The sequence below is a fragment of the Berghia stephanieae genome, chromosome 3, assembly GCF_034508935.2.
Source record: "Berghia stephanieae isolate SIO BIC M18660-M18661 chromosome 3, UCSD_Bste_1.3, whole genome shotgun sequence".
Lineage (NCBI taxonomy): Eukaryota > Metazoa > Mollusca > Gastropoda > Nudibranchia > Aeolidiidae > Berghia > Berghia stephanieae.
Window position 1 is genome coordinate 12215765 of NC_088362.1, and position 13796 is coordinate 12229560.

Below are 13796 nucleotides of genomic sequence, written 5' to 3' on the forward strand. Positions count from 1 at the left end.
CTAGAGCAGATAGAGAAAAAAAATAATCTGGTCGAAACTGTGGAATGTAAAAATGTTGAGCAATAAATGATTATAACAGTTTCAATAGAAAAAAAAATTAAAAGAACAAAACTCCTTCTGCTATCCTTTATCCCGACTGGATTAAATGTGAATATGCTTCCCTTTTATCTCTTTTTTTACTTGCAGTTTTATTTTTTTAAACTGTATCCGTTCCTGGCTAATGAAGAATTTTGGGCCCGTAACTCTACATGTTAAGTATTTTTTATTCCTTTTTTGAAAACGGTATAACTCACTCATGAGGAGGACGAGGATGAGGCGTAGGGGGAGAAGAAGAAGACGAAAAAGAAGAAGAAAAAGAAGAAGAAGAAGAAGAAGAAGAAGAAGAAGAAGAAGAAGAAGAAGAAGAAGAAGAAGAAGAAGAAGAAGAAGAAGAAGAGTGACCGTAAGGACTTCTATGAAACTCGTGAATAAATATCCAGACTTTTTCGTTATCTACCAACAATCCGGTTCGCTTCATTGCCGATTCCCGATACAAAAATGTCTTCTTGCCAATCTTCCTCGTCTCAATCGTGTGATATAAATTACTCGATTCATGTTACCACTCTATCGTATCGTAACGCAATAATAAGGCACCCATTCAGTCATCCATACACACGAACACCCCCTCCCCACGCTTCTTCTCTCCCTCTCTCTTGCTTCCACTCTGTTAAACACACACATGAAAACAAACACATACACACACACATATACACACACACGCTTACTGTTGACTGGATATTATAATCATTCAATCTTTCAATTCTTTATTTGGTGATTGCCTTCGATTGGATTTCGACAGATTTGATTTCGACATTATTGTGATTTGCATTATACTATTATTTCTTTCGTGCCTGGATAATATATTCCCTGTTTCAGTGTAAGTTTCCTCGTTATTGCTATGTGATTATGATTGTGCGGCTATGTGGTCTTGTGGTATGACACTCGCTTTCGGATTGGGTTCGAGCCTCGGTCGGCGCATAGTTGAGTCCTTGGAGAAGGCTCTTTACTGATATTCTTTCACCATACTCAGGTGTAAAATGAGTACCTGGCCGTTAACAACGTTGTCTCTGTCCGAAAAAAAAATGTAATATCGCCTAACAGGCGTCATGTCCAGTCCTACATGTTAAATGTTGCTGTTGGCCAGGCACACCTTGTAAAGCGCTTTGAGCACGTTTAGTGGATATTGCGCTATATAAAGCTCAATATGATTAACCCTTTAATAGCTAGATGGAGTTATGATTTTTTCAGATCATAATTGTGACAAAACCTAGGTGCACATATTTTCAGGTCTGATAACCGAAAACAATTATGGGCTGATTTAACATTGTTGTAATTAACAACAATATTTTGCCTTGATTTGAGAGTATTTTTATTACAAAAATGGGCAATTTTGGATAATCAGACCTGCAAATAGGTATACGTCAGACATAACGTACAAAACTGGATTCTATACGGGTCAAAAGGCTGCTTAAAAATTACTATTAAAATAAGCATAATTCTGAGATTTACTATTTGTCAAATTAAGAAATTACTATGTTCGCTGTCCTCAGTAAAACATATAATGAGTTTAAGTTTCATAATATTAGGTATATTTTTAAAATTATAAATTCAATTTTAGTATATTATCAAACACCACAACAATATATCGGTCACAATTTCCTTGCGTCTATAGAAGGAAAGGAAATGATGTCACTCAGCTCTTTGTTTTTGTTTTAAACAGTCTGTTAGTGATTAGTTCTCACTAAATTATATCAATCAGACTATAGACGTTCAAGGTTACATACACAGGTTCGTTTGTTGGTATGCTTAATTTGACTAACAAGCATTTTACCTAAACGTAAAAATCAAAATAGTTATGACACTTGACTTGTGATCCGTAGGTGCAGGGTTCGAGTCCTGATGTGGACGTATAAATAATATAAATAATATAATAATAATTGAGCTTTTATATAGCGCAATATCCACTAAACGTGCTCAAAGCGCTTTACAAGGGGTCCCTGGTCAACAGCAACATTTAACATGTAGGACATGACATAACGCCTGTTAGGCGATATTACAATTTTTCGGACAAAGACAACGCTGTTAACGGCAAAAAGGGTACTCATTTTACACCTGAATACGGTGAGAGAATGTGAGTAAAGAGCCTTTTCCAAGGACTCAACTATGCCCCGAGCGCGAGGCTCGACCCCAGAACCTTCCGATCCGAAAGCAAGTGTCATACCACAAGACCACATAGCCGCACAAGACATAGAAAGTTGAGTCCTAAGGACAGACCTTTTACTCACATTATCTCACCATATCCAGATGTGAAATGAGTACCTCATTAGCTACAGCAATGGCTTTTGTTGGAAAATAAATTGTATTACCTCATTACATATTGTAGACGTCCTGACTAGTCCTATATAGCATGTGTTGTTTTCGGCTTGGGGCCCCTTTACACCGCTTTGAGCATACTCAATTCTCTTATTAAAATGTAATGATAAGTATTGAAATGTAAGCTCCAATTTATTAAACGAAGACAGATACTGTGGCCGTTTCGGGTTTCCCGTTTATCAACAAACTACGATGAATGAAACGTGTTTCGTTCATCGTGTTTTGTTGATAAAGGGGAAGCCCGAAACGTGTTTCGTTCATCGTGTTTTGTTGATAAAGGGGAAAACCCGAAACTTCCACAATATATTATTAGGTCTTCGTTTAATAAATTGGAGCTTACATTCAAATACTTATTTTATTTTTTCCTTCGAGCTTCAAGAAGCAACATTTTCATTATAAAAAGTGCATTTGTATCCATATTGTAAGGTTTAGAACGGAGGAATTAATCGTTTTCTCTAATTATTAGGTCTTAGTTTAATAAATTGGAGCTTATATTTCCATACTTATGTTTTCCTTCGAGCTACAAGCAGCAACATTTTCATTATAAAAAGTGCATTTGTATCCATATTGTAAGGTTTAGAACGGAGGAATTAATCGGTTTCTCTAAGAATGAAATAACAGCAATGCTATTCAGACTTAGGATAAGTCCAAGCTGGAATCGATGTTGCTGCTCTCTTGATGAAAAGGATTAGATCTGATGTCAGGTCAAGAATGAAATCGAACCGGATTGAAAAGCGTCACTACATAAAGCTTTATTTACGTTTTGTATCGAACTTGCAATCAAATTCAGCGTAATTTTATTGATTTTTCTGTTTTGTTTATGTTTTGGTTCGTTTACCCCTTATTACATTTATTATTGATTGCTATTTATTATTAACCCGAAATGTGTTATAGCTTTCGATTTCTAATCTTTCCAGCAGCGATAAGAAACTGGATCATTGGTGCAATCTAAATTGGTGTCAAATAGCTTCTGATTAAAGGTGACAGATATTAAGTGGTTGTAAACAAATTTTATTAGAATGAGGGTCATGATGATGGAAATGATGTCCGAGATGATGAATGTAAAATAATATTAATGCTTGATTATGATAACAATGAAGATAAAGGTATTAATTATAATGATGATGTTGGTGATGATGATGATGATATAATTATGATAGTGTTCGATTATGATAACAATGAAGATAATGGTAATGATATTAAGGATAATAATAATAATAATAATAATAATTATTATAATTATAATAATAATAATAATGATGATGATAATATAATAATAATAATAATAATAATAAAATAATAATAATAATAATAATAATAATAATAATAATAATAATAATATAATAATAATAATAATAATAATAATAATGAAAAATAATTATGATGATAATAATAATAATAATAATAATAATAATAATAATAATAATAATAATATAATAATAATAATAATAATAAATAAGTAATGATAATGATAATAATAATGATGACGATGATAATAATAATATTATTATTGATAATATAATAATAATAATAATAATAATAATAATAATAATAATAATAATAATAATATGATAATAATAATTATAACCATTCGTTCATGGTCAGGACAATTCATATTTGATCACATGTAAGAAATGCATAGGTACTCTTTGCATGATAATATTTTCGTCTGCTTGTTGTTTGTTTGTATGGATGTGCATATTATATATGTACTTCACAGTTAAGAAATATTGCAAATAAATATTGAAACCAGCAGAAAGAATCGATGTGTTATGACCAGTGTTGGTGGCGCTGGATTATCATTTCCAATCACCAAAGTAATCAGGCGTACCGTCGTATTGTCTTTATTGTTCTAAGGTCTTTGAACTGTGGATAATGTGTATCGGTTCAATGTATCCTGAAGAATAGACAGCAAGCTTGCGAATTCCATTATTTTTATACTCATTCTGTGCAGTAAAACTCAAATATGCAGAAGAACGATGAATTTATACTGTAGCATTTCAATATTGCGTCAGATTATAAGCTAGAAAGTGCTCGAACTTTTCGGTAATTAAGGCGTTTTCCTGCTAATCCCACTTAGTCAAGTGAGAGCTATTTATTACTCTTTGTGTTTTGGGGTTTTCCTTTTTATTAAACTTAGGGTGGAAAATACTATACTGCTCTGTGAAAAGGATAATATTAGGTTTTTAAACAGTTTCCATAAAAGCGGTTAATCGAATTAAATACATCATCCTATTAATAAAACCTTAAATGAAGCTAGATATTGATCGTGACGATGATGGTGTTGATGATGATGATGATGATGATGATGATGGAGGAGGATAATAATAATAATAATAATAATATAATAATAATAATAATAATAATAATAAATAATAATAAATATGATAATAATAATAATAATATAATAATAATAATAATAATAATAATAATAATAATAATAACAATAATAATAATAATGATAATAATAATAATAATAATAATAATAATAATAATAATAAATTATAATAATAATAATAATAATATGATGATGATGATGATAATGATAATGATAATAATAATAAATAATAATAATAATAATAATAATAATAATAATGATAATAATAATAATATAATAATAATAATAATAATAATAATAATAATAATAATAATAAATAATAATAATAATAATAATAATAATAATAATAATAATAATATAGTAAATGAATGAAGGAATGAAATATGAATCACGCAACTAATTAATCAATCATAAATAAATTAATAAAGAAATGAGCAAATCGATTGAACAGTACAATAATATAATAGATTTTGCTCCAAACACATCAAGGTCAGGCTAGATTTAGATAGATAAATAAATCCCCATTGGATTTTTATAGCTGTTCACAAGGACACGGCCGTTTTCAATAAAAATAATAATTAAAACAACATTTTGGCATTGGGTTCGGGTACCTCAGTACGTTCTCATTAATAAGCTCTTGCGATGAGAGATTAATTTTTGTAAACGGTTTGCTTAACGTGTATACAGATCAAGATAGATCGTAATGCTTAGCCTCACAAAATTACCCCCCATCAGCGGACAGGCGATCTCCGTAGTTCAATGCAGTCCCAGTGCAATCAAAATAAGTCCATACAAAAGAGCAGTTGTGATAGTAATACAAGTCCTTTCACGATGGCAGTTGGCGGTCTTTACAAAAGAACCAATCACCCAAAGATATTATGTCATATCATAATATAAAAAGGCGCAGGTTTTTCGAATAAAATAACGGGCACTTGAAATTGTACGGTACTTTGATTACAAAAAATAGAGTGATTAGGCGGAAGGATGGGGGGGGGGGGGGGGGGGGAAGGGGGGAGTTATGATATTAGGTGTTATATCTAGATATAAAAGTCTAGCTGTGATAGTTCTCTCATAAGTTATGAAACCAGGGTTGCTTTTTTAAAATCAACCAATCCCCCCTCCCTCACTTTCTAAACTATACCTATCCATCTATCTATTTATTTATCTATCTATCTGGGTATTAATTAGTTAATTAATTAACTATATTATTAATTAGTTATATATATATATATATATATATATATATATATATATATATATATATATATATATTATATTTATCTATCCAACCATCTTTAAAACTATAAAAAATAAAACCATGAAATTATAGGGCTCAATTTTTTGAGAAAAGGAGTTGTTAACAAAATACTCTAAGTAAAATTTATAAAGACTAGCGGAGAACCCGCGATAATTGCGGAAAAGTAAAGGCTATTAGGAACAGGTGACCATCTATTATACTTATTATACTACTGTATTATATTTTTCGATTTGCTGGTAATTCTGTACTTGATGATAACATTAGCTTTACAACCCTATATTTTTTTAAAGAATAGATTATAAAGATTATCATTCATTGATTGTGTCAAGACAGATTTAAGATTACATCATTAGTTTTGTTGTGGATATACTAGAATTGCGTAGAATAAATTATACCCGCAATGAAAGTCAAACGTAAAAAAGAACTAAGTATTACGACCTAGCAGATTTTCCTCATATTAATTTGAGTCAAGGGGATGATAGAATTAGCCAGAAATAAAAGAAGGTTTATAAATTACTCGTATAACAGTCTGTAAAAATTGTTTTATAAATTTTTAATTTTCCAGGAATTCTGTGCTCGATGATAAATATTTTACATTGGCTGTTCGGAACAATGTTGATCCCAACCCTATTTTTTAAAAAGTAATAGATGCAAGAAACAAAATTGTAGAAGTTGAAGACAATTATACGTACAATATTTTATCCCTCTATCTATCTATCTATCTATCTATCTATCTATCTATCTATCTATCTATCTATCTATCTATCTATCTATCTATCATATCTATCTATCTATCTATCATATCTATCTATCTATCTATCTATCTATTTATTATCTATCTATCTATCTATCTATCTATCTTCTATCTATCTATCTATCTATATATATATATATATATATATATATATATATATATATATATATATATTCATCCCTCTCTTGTATTATACTCTCTTAAACTCTCCCTGTGGTAAACAGGAAAATAGCCCCGTTTTGTTATTTCTTTTATCAAGATGGTTGTTGAATGCTCAAAGAGAAAAATCTTTTCATGAAACCAATGCAGGACATTACATTTTGCCGATTTCTTTCGTTCATAAATCAATATCGTTCTCTTTAGCCATTTGGTTTTTATCAATCACTCCTTATATTGAACAAAGTATACAAAAGATCAATACAAACCATAATAAAGTACCAAAGTACTTCTACTTTGTAAAGTGTTATATTATTATATGTATATTATACCTTTTCGTGTGCGGGCCGGGCATGAAGTAAATCGCTGAGAATGCGAAACAATTGATGTTTGCTGTTGACGATTACAAATTCGGAACTCTGAATATTTACGACTGAGCGCGTGAATCGGATATTGTGTCGGAATTAAATTTAATTAATGGTCAAAAATAACAAATGAGAAAATATAAGTTTGTTTGTTTGTTTGTTTGTTTGTTTTTGTTTTTTTTTTGTTGTTTTTATTTTTTTATTAATTTATTTTTGTTAATTTTTGTAGCCCTTAAATTTTGTTTTGGGGTTCTTTGTTTGTTTGGGTTATTTTGTTTTCTTTTTTTTTTAATTCATGAAACAAAAGTCACTTTCCTCAATGGCTGCTTTATTTTAAATCGCAATATGTAAGCCACGCTTTATATTGAATATTAAGTATGAGGTATACTCCGACTTTATACCTTTTGCAGACGATTGGTCGTGTATACTATAGTGTATAAAGCTGCAGAGAAATAAGAATGTCACGACCACAAATGTTATAGTTTATTTTTTGTTATATTTAAAGGTTTATTTTTTTATTTTCTCATTGGTCACATGAATTGACTTATATCACAAAGTACTTATTTGGTTATTGTCTCAGTGTTGTAATGGAAATACTCTCAAACCAACGCACAATATTTTCCATTAGAACGTTAAAACGAGCCCAAAATTGCGTCCGGTTTTCAGACCTGCAAAAATGACATGTCAACTCAGATATATGTATTATTTTATCAAAGGATATTTATTTCTGCATATGACAAATCTCACTTATTGATGATATGCGTTTAGGTAAAATTCTCACGACATCCGCCAAAAGGAAATGACTTAGTACCAACACAGAAAATTGTGCGTAAGCTTGATTGCTTATATTATTCTGATTGATTTAATTTAGTGAGAAGTAATCACCAAAATGCTGTCTAAAAATAATAACAAAGATCTGAGTGACGTCAATTTCGTTCCTTTCATAGGGTGATGGGCTTGTCATAATCGTATAATATAGCTTTGGTATTTTAGGTGATGTCAAAGTAGACACATCGTGGAATCTTCTGTTCCCTATTCGAACCAGACCCCTATGTCTTCCATTTTCTTCAGTTCTTTCATATCCAAAACTTCCCTCTATCATCTTCCTTTTAACTGGCGCTGAAATGACCAAATTGTGTCGCAAGCCCCGTAAAACCTTTTAAAAACAAACAACAGTTTTGAAATAACCCCGTTTAGACCCGACAGGTCACTTATATGGAATGTCACAACGACCCAATAAAAAAAAAATCTTTTATTATCATGTTCACGATCGACCGATGGAGGTTACTGGAATGTTCCAGACCCCTCAGTGTTTTATAGGTTAATACCTATCGAGGGATGCAATGTCGGCCAATCTTAGGATCTAAACCGATGTATTCTTATTTGCAGGTCTGATAACCTAAATTGTTATGGGCTTCTTGTTGGGACAGCGTGGCTCAGGGGTACAGTCTTTGCTTCGTTCCAAAAGGAACCGAGTTCGAATACCCGCTACGTTGTGTGGCCTTGAGCAAGTCACCTCGCCCTAACTCAGTTTGTGGCGCTGCACTGCCTAACGCCGGGGTTATTCCAGTCTTCCCTTGGAATAGACCCTAGAGACAAATTTGCCCCATGGGATCAATAAAGGGAATTTTATTTTGATTATTTTTTTTTCACTCTTAACGCAATGCAAGATATTGTCCATTACAACAATGTTAAAATGGGCCTATAATGGCGTTCGGTTATAAAAATTGAGCTTTATATAGCGCAATATCCACTACATGTGCTCAACGCGCTTTACAAGGGGTCCCTGGTCAACAGCATCATTTAACATGTAGGACGGGACATGACGCCTTTTAGGCGATATTACAGATTTTTTAGGACAAAGACAACGATGTTAACGACATGGTACTCACTTTACACCTGAGTACGGTGAGAGAATGTGAGTAAAGAGCCTTTTCCAAGGACTCATCGATGCGCCGAGCGCAAGGCTCGAACCCAGGACCTTTCAATCCGAAAGCGAGTGTCATACCACTAGACCACAGACCCGCACAAAGTTGTCTTTTTGAAATACTCTGAACCCAACGCAAAATATTGTCCATCACAACAATGTTAAAACGGGCCCATAATAATGGCATTCGGTTATCAGAGCAGCAAAAATACGCGCACATCAATCTATCCTACAGCCAGTCTTTCTCTCGTTCTCAGTATGCCATCGATTCTTTGGTGGAGAAATGGAAATGTCAAGTCGGGATTTGTGTCAACTTATTGTTCAATCGATTACTATTTTGTCTGGCCTAGGATTCGATTCCTTTCTATATCGGATAATTTGTGGCCCACCACCTCATAGCGGTGTTATGTCAGAAGAACCTGATATTAAACAGTTATTCTATAGATAGTATGCGCTTGGCTAAGAAGTTCACAACATTGCCATCCGGAAGTATAATGGACCAACCCACAAAAACTGTATGTAACCATGAACGTTATAGTGAAGTTAATACAGTTTATTGAGAATTATTCATAAATGCTGATTGTAATTAACAATAACAAAGACCCTAGTAACGTCAACTTCGAACTATCTATAATCAAAAATGTTGTTTTTAGAAACTGCATCTTAAATTCTCCTAAATATAATATTATGAGAAACTAGGGAGCAGGCACTAATGTTAGAAAAAGATATGGACATGTGTGTATGAAAGGTGCCAGACTACGCAAGAAAGAAAAATACAAGAAAAGAAAATTCCAAAAATCGGTCTGCCTCGACTGGGGATCGAACCTCAGACCTTCTGATCACCGGTATTTAGAATGTCTGAGGTTCGATCCCCAGTCGGGACGGACCGAATTTTTAGGATGTTTTTTTTCTTGTATTTTTCTATCTTGCTTTGTCTGGCACCTTTCATACACACTTGTTCATATCTTTATCTTCAATATGATATGCAAACGTAATCTTAACATCATATTTTGACTAAAAATACAACCTTTAATATTCTAAATGGACCCAAAGTGATACCGTTTTTCGGCTTTAAGTCACGTATCATTTTTTGTGTGTTTGTGTGTGTGTGTGTGTGTGTGTGTGTGTGTGTGTGTTTGAGCCGCTGTGTCAATCTGGTATGGTGTATGAATAAACCAGTTGCATTCAATTGAGTTTAAAGTCAAATTCTGAAGGACTCAGGCAGGCCATGTAAGATATGGGTAGATTGATAAATAAAACTCACTCTTCTCAATGGAGGTTAAAATAGGATTCAATAATCTGATGTCACGTCCACCCAGCAACGAGCAGTGTGGTTCTAAACAAAGAAAATCGGTACTTTTTATTCTTCTTGCTGGCTAGAACGTTTTCAAAGGTCATGTGATCAGAATGTATAAAAGTCAAAACATGATCAAATTTATGTGTTTTTCTCCTCTGGCTACGCTTTTATCCTCGTCAGACAAGTATTTCATATGCGCGTCCGCCATTGTTCCGATAGTTTAGAACCAGTTACTAATTTACATTGCGTCATTACGAGGTAAGTGACGTCACGACTGTTGAATCCTATTGACACAAATTCTCCGGGAAGTTAAACATTAAATCTAATCTTAAACTTCATTTTCACCCCGAAAAAGCACCGTTGTGAGACGAATTGTCACATTTGAATCTGACCTTACAGATTATGCTATACTTTAGTGCCATCATATTAGAGCTTTCCTTCTTTGTCAACAATCCAGTTTGCCAGAGTAAAATCAAGAGGCCATATTATTGTTTAATACTATTGTGACTATTAAAACTAGACATTTTAGCATTGAAATATATAGATTTAGTCGATTCTCTAAGGGTAAGTTATGTGGAAATATATGATACCTAATCTAATCTAGATGTGTAATTATATTCTATTATTTTCTTCTTCTTTTTTTTTTTTTTTTGTTAATTTTGGGTGTTGATTTTGTGGATTCAAATATCAGGAGTATTTGGATTTGGTGAAATATTATACAGTAAATTTCATTATAAACCACAGTGATTTCATGTATAAACCACCGCCTCAAACCGTAATAAGTAGGAGTGATTTAAATTCTAAAAACTAAATGTATAGCCAGTTTTATAAAACTTGGGTTTAGTTCTGAGATTTGTGGAGAAAAACTGATATAGATGTTATGCGATTTAGTAAAATACTCACAATATATGCCCGCCAGATTAAACCTGCCATACACAAAACTGCGTTTAATCTTAAACGTGTACAGTCTGGTGTATTTGTGTGGCAACGAATCACCGAATTGTCAGCAAAAAAGCAATAATAAAACAAGAGCCGAATGACGTCAACTTCAATCTTTCTATAGCTTCTTACAGTGAGAAGAATAGAAATTTCATAAATCAAACACTTTAAATTTCAAAATGACATTTTATTACTGGCTAACCTTGACAAAATACCGGTTTGAGAACATTAGACACATATTATAATTCCATGATTTAAGAGACGATAGCACAAACGATAAATAAACAAACAAATATAAAATACATCAATACGCTTCACTTCCCTCGTAATGACTCATGATAACTTAGTGACTGGCTCTAAGCTATCGGAAAATGGCGGACGCCCTTATGAAATATTTCTCCGACGAGCATAAAAGCGTATCAAGAGGAGAAAAAATATTATAAATCTGATCAGTTTTGACTTTTACACATTCTGATCACAAAACATATGAAAAGCTCTAGCCAGCATGAAGAATAAAAAAGTACCGATTTTCTTTGTTTAGAACCACGATGGCCGCCGTTGCTGGGCGACGTGACATCAGACTATTGAATTCAATTGGAAAATAACATTTCATAAGTTAATCTACGCTATAACTATTCCGATCTCCCGTCTTAAAACCCAAAAACTTATGATTTAACGTTTTGCCATTATGGGGATCGAACTGCTTCTATTCATCTTAGTAATCTCCACTCAAACATACAATAACACACAAACAGACACACACACACACACATACACCCACAAACTCACAAACAAACCAGAATACGCATATGTGTGTGTGTGTGTGTGTGTATCTCTCGCTCTCTCTCTCTCTCTCTCTCTCTCTCTTCTTATATATATATATATATATATATATATATATATATATATATATATATAATATGTACATACATATATTAGAAGACTCACTTGAAAGTTACCTTTTACATGGGATAGGGTAAGTTAATCGTGTTTACATTTAATTAAAAGTTGTTTTGAGACCTTCTGCCTGAAAAAATTGTCTTTGTATGAATAATTGTATGAATGATCTTGTTACAACCTTATTTTATCGGGAGCCGGAAGAAAATTGGATCACCTTGTGGTTATCCTACTGTCACACATAAACAAGTGGCGAGTCGATAGCTTAGAGGTAATTAATTCACTTGCTTTCCAATGGATAGATCCTGAGTTCTAATCCCAATGAAAAAACATGTGAATTTTTCTATATTTAACAGCAGAGTTCCAAATGTTGCCGAAGAAATTTTAAAAACTATTTCATATCTTGTGCGGCTATGTGGTCTTGTGGTATGACACTCGCTTTCGGATCGGAAGGTCCTGGGTTCGAGTCTTGCTCGGCGCATAGTTGAGTCCTCGGAAAAGGCCCTTTTCTGTCACCGTACTCAGGTGTAAAATGAGTCCTTGGCCGGTAACAGCGTTGTCTCTGTCAGAAAAAAATTGTAATATTGCCGAACAGGCGGCATGTCTCGCTCTACATCTTACGTTTCGTTGTAAAGCGCTTTGAGCACGTGATGATGATAATGATAATAATAATAATAATAATAATAATAATAATAATAATAATTAATAATAAATAATAATAATAATAATAATAATATATATAATAATAATAATATAATAATAAATTAAATAAATAAATAATAAATAATGAATAAATAAATAAACAAATAAATAAAACCAGTTGTTGTCGTATTGTTTAAATTTATTATACAAACTGACTTAACAATTCCATACACACAATAAATATCATCATTGCCGCTCTCACGCGTTTGTTAATCTGAAAGTTTGCAGTGTTATGTTTACATTGTTTTGAAACTAGTTCATACGCTTAACATATGATATTATGATGATTAGACTATCCGTAAGATTTCATAGCATACACTAAATGGCCCAGAAACCGTGGTATCTAAGCAGGGAAGAAGACTTAAAGGGATTTTATCTGCAAACTACTCGAGTGACGGACTATTCTGATAACTCAGGTCTTTGAGCCATGATCCTAGATTTCGGTTACATGAGATAGGGAAGGAAGCATTTTTCTGTAAGTATAACTCAAATTATAATAAATGTCTTAATATGGGATTATTAACTTGATGGAGTGTAATTTGTGATAGAAAACAATGGGAAAATACAAAAAATACTGTATTATACTTACTCTATATTAATCGTGTTATATCATATAACAATCATCATTTTTATTTAGAAAATATAAAAACAAATTAAATAGAACAAAGAGTGAATACATAAAGAAGCAGCTGTAAAGCGAGAGATTAAAAAATAGCTTTATCTATATCAATCTTAAGACAATTGTTACAAT

General features: G+C 32.4%; 1 protein-coding gene across 1 annotated transcript in view; it reads left to right on the forward strand.

Moving 5' to 3' along the window:
• The first annotated feature begins 708 nt into the window (after positions 1-708).
• The window catches only part of LOC144967154 (uncharacterized), a 187107-nt gene continuing 174019 nt past the window's right edge, over positions 709-13796 (forward strand). Inside the window, exon 1 of the transcript XR_013644330.1 lies at positions 709-916. The gene's annotated coding sequence lies outside the window, so the exon portion shown is untranslated. The remainder of the gene's footprint in view (positions 917-13796) is intronic.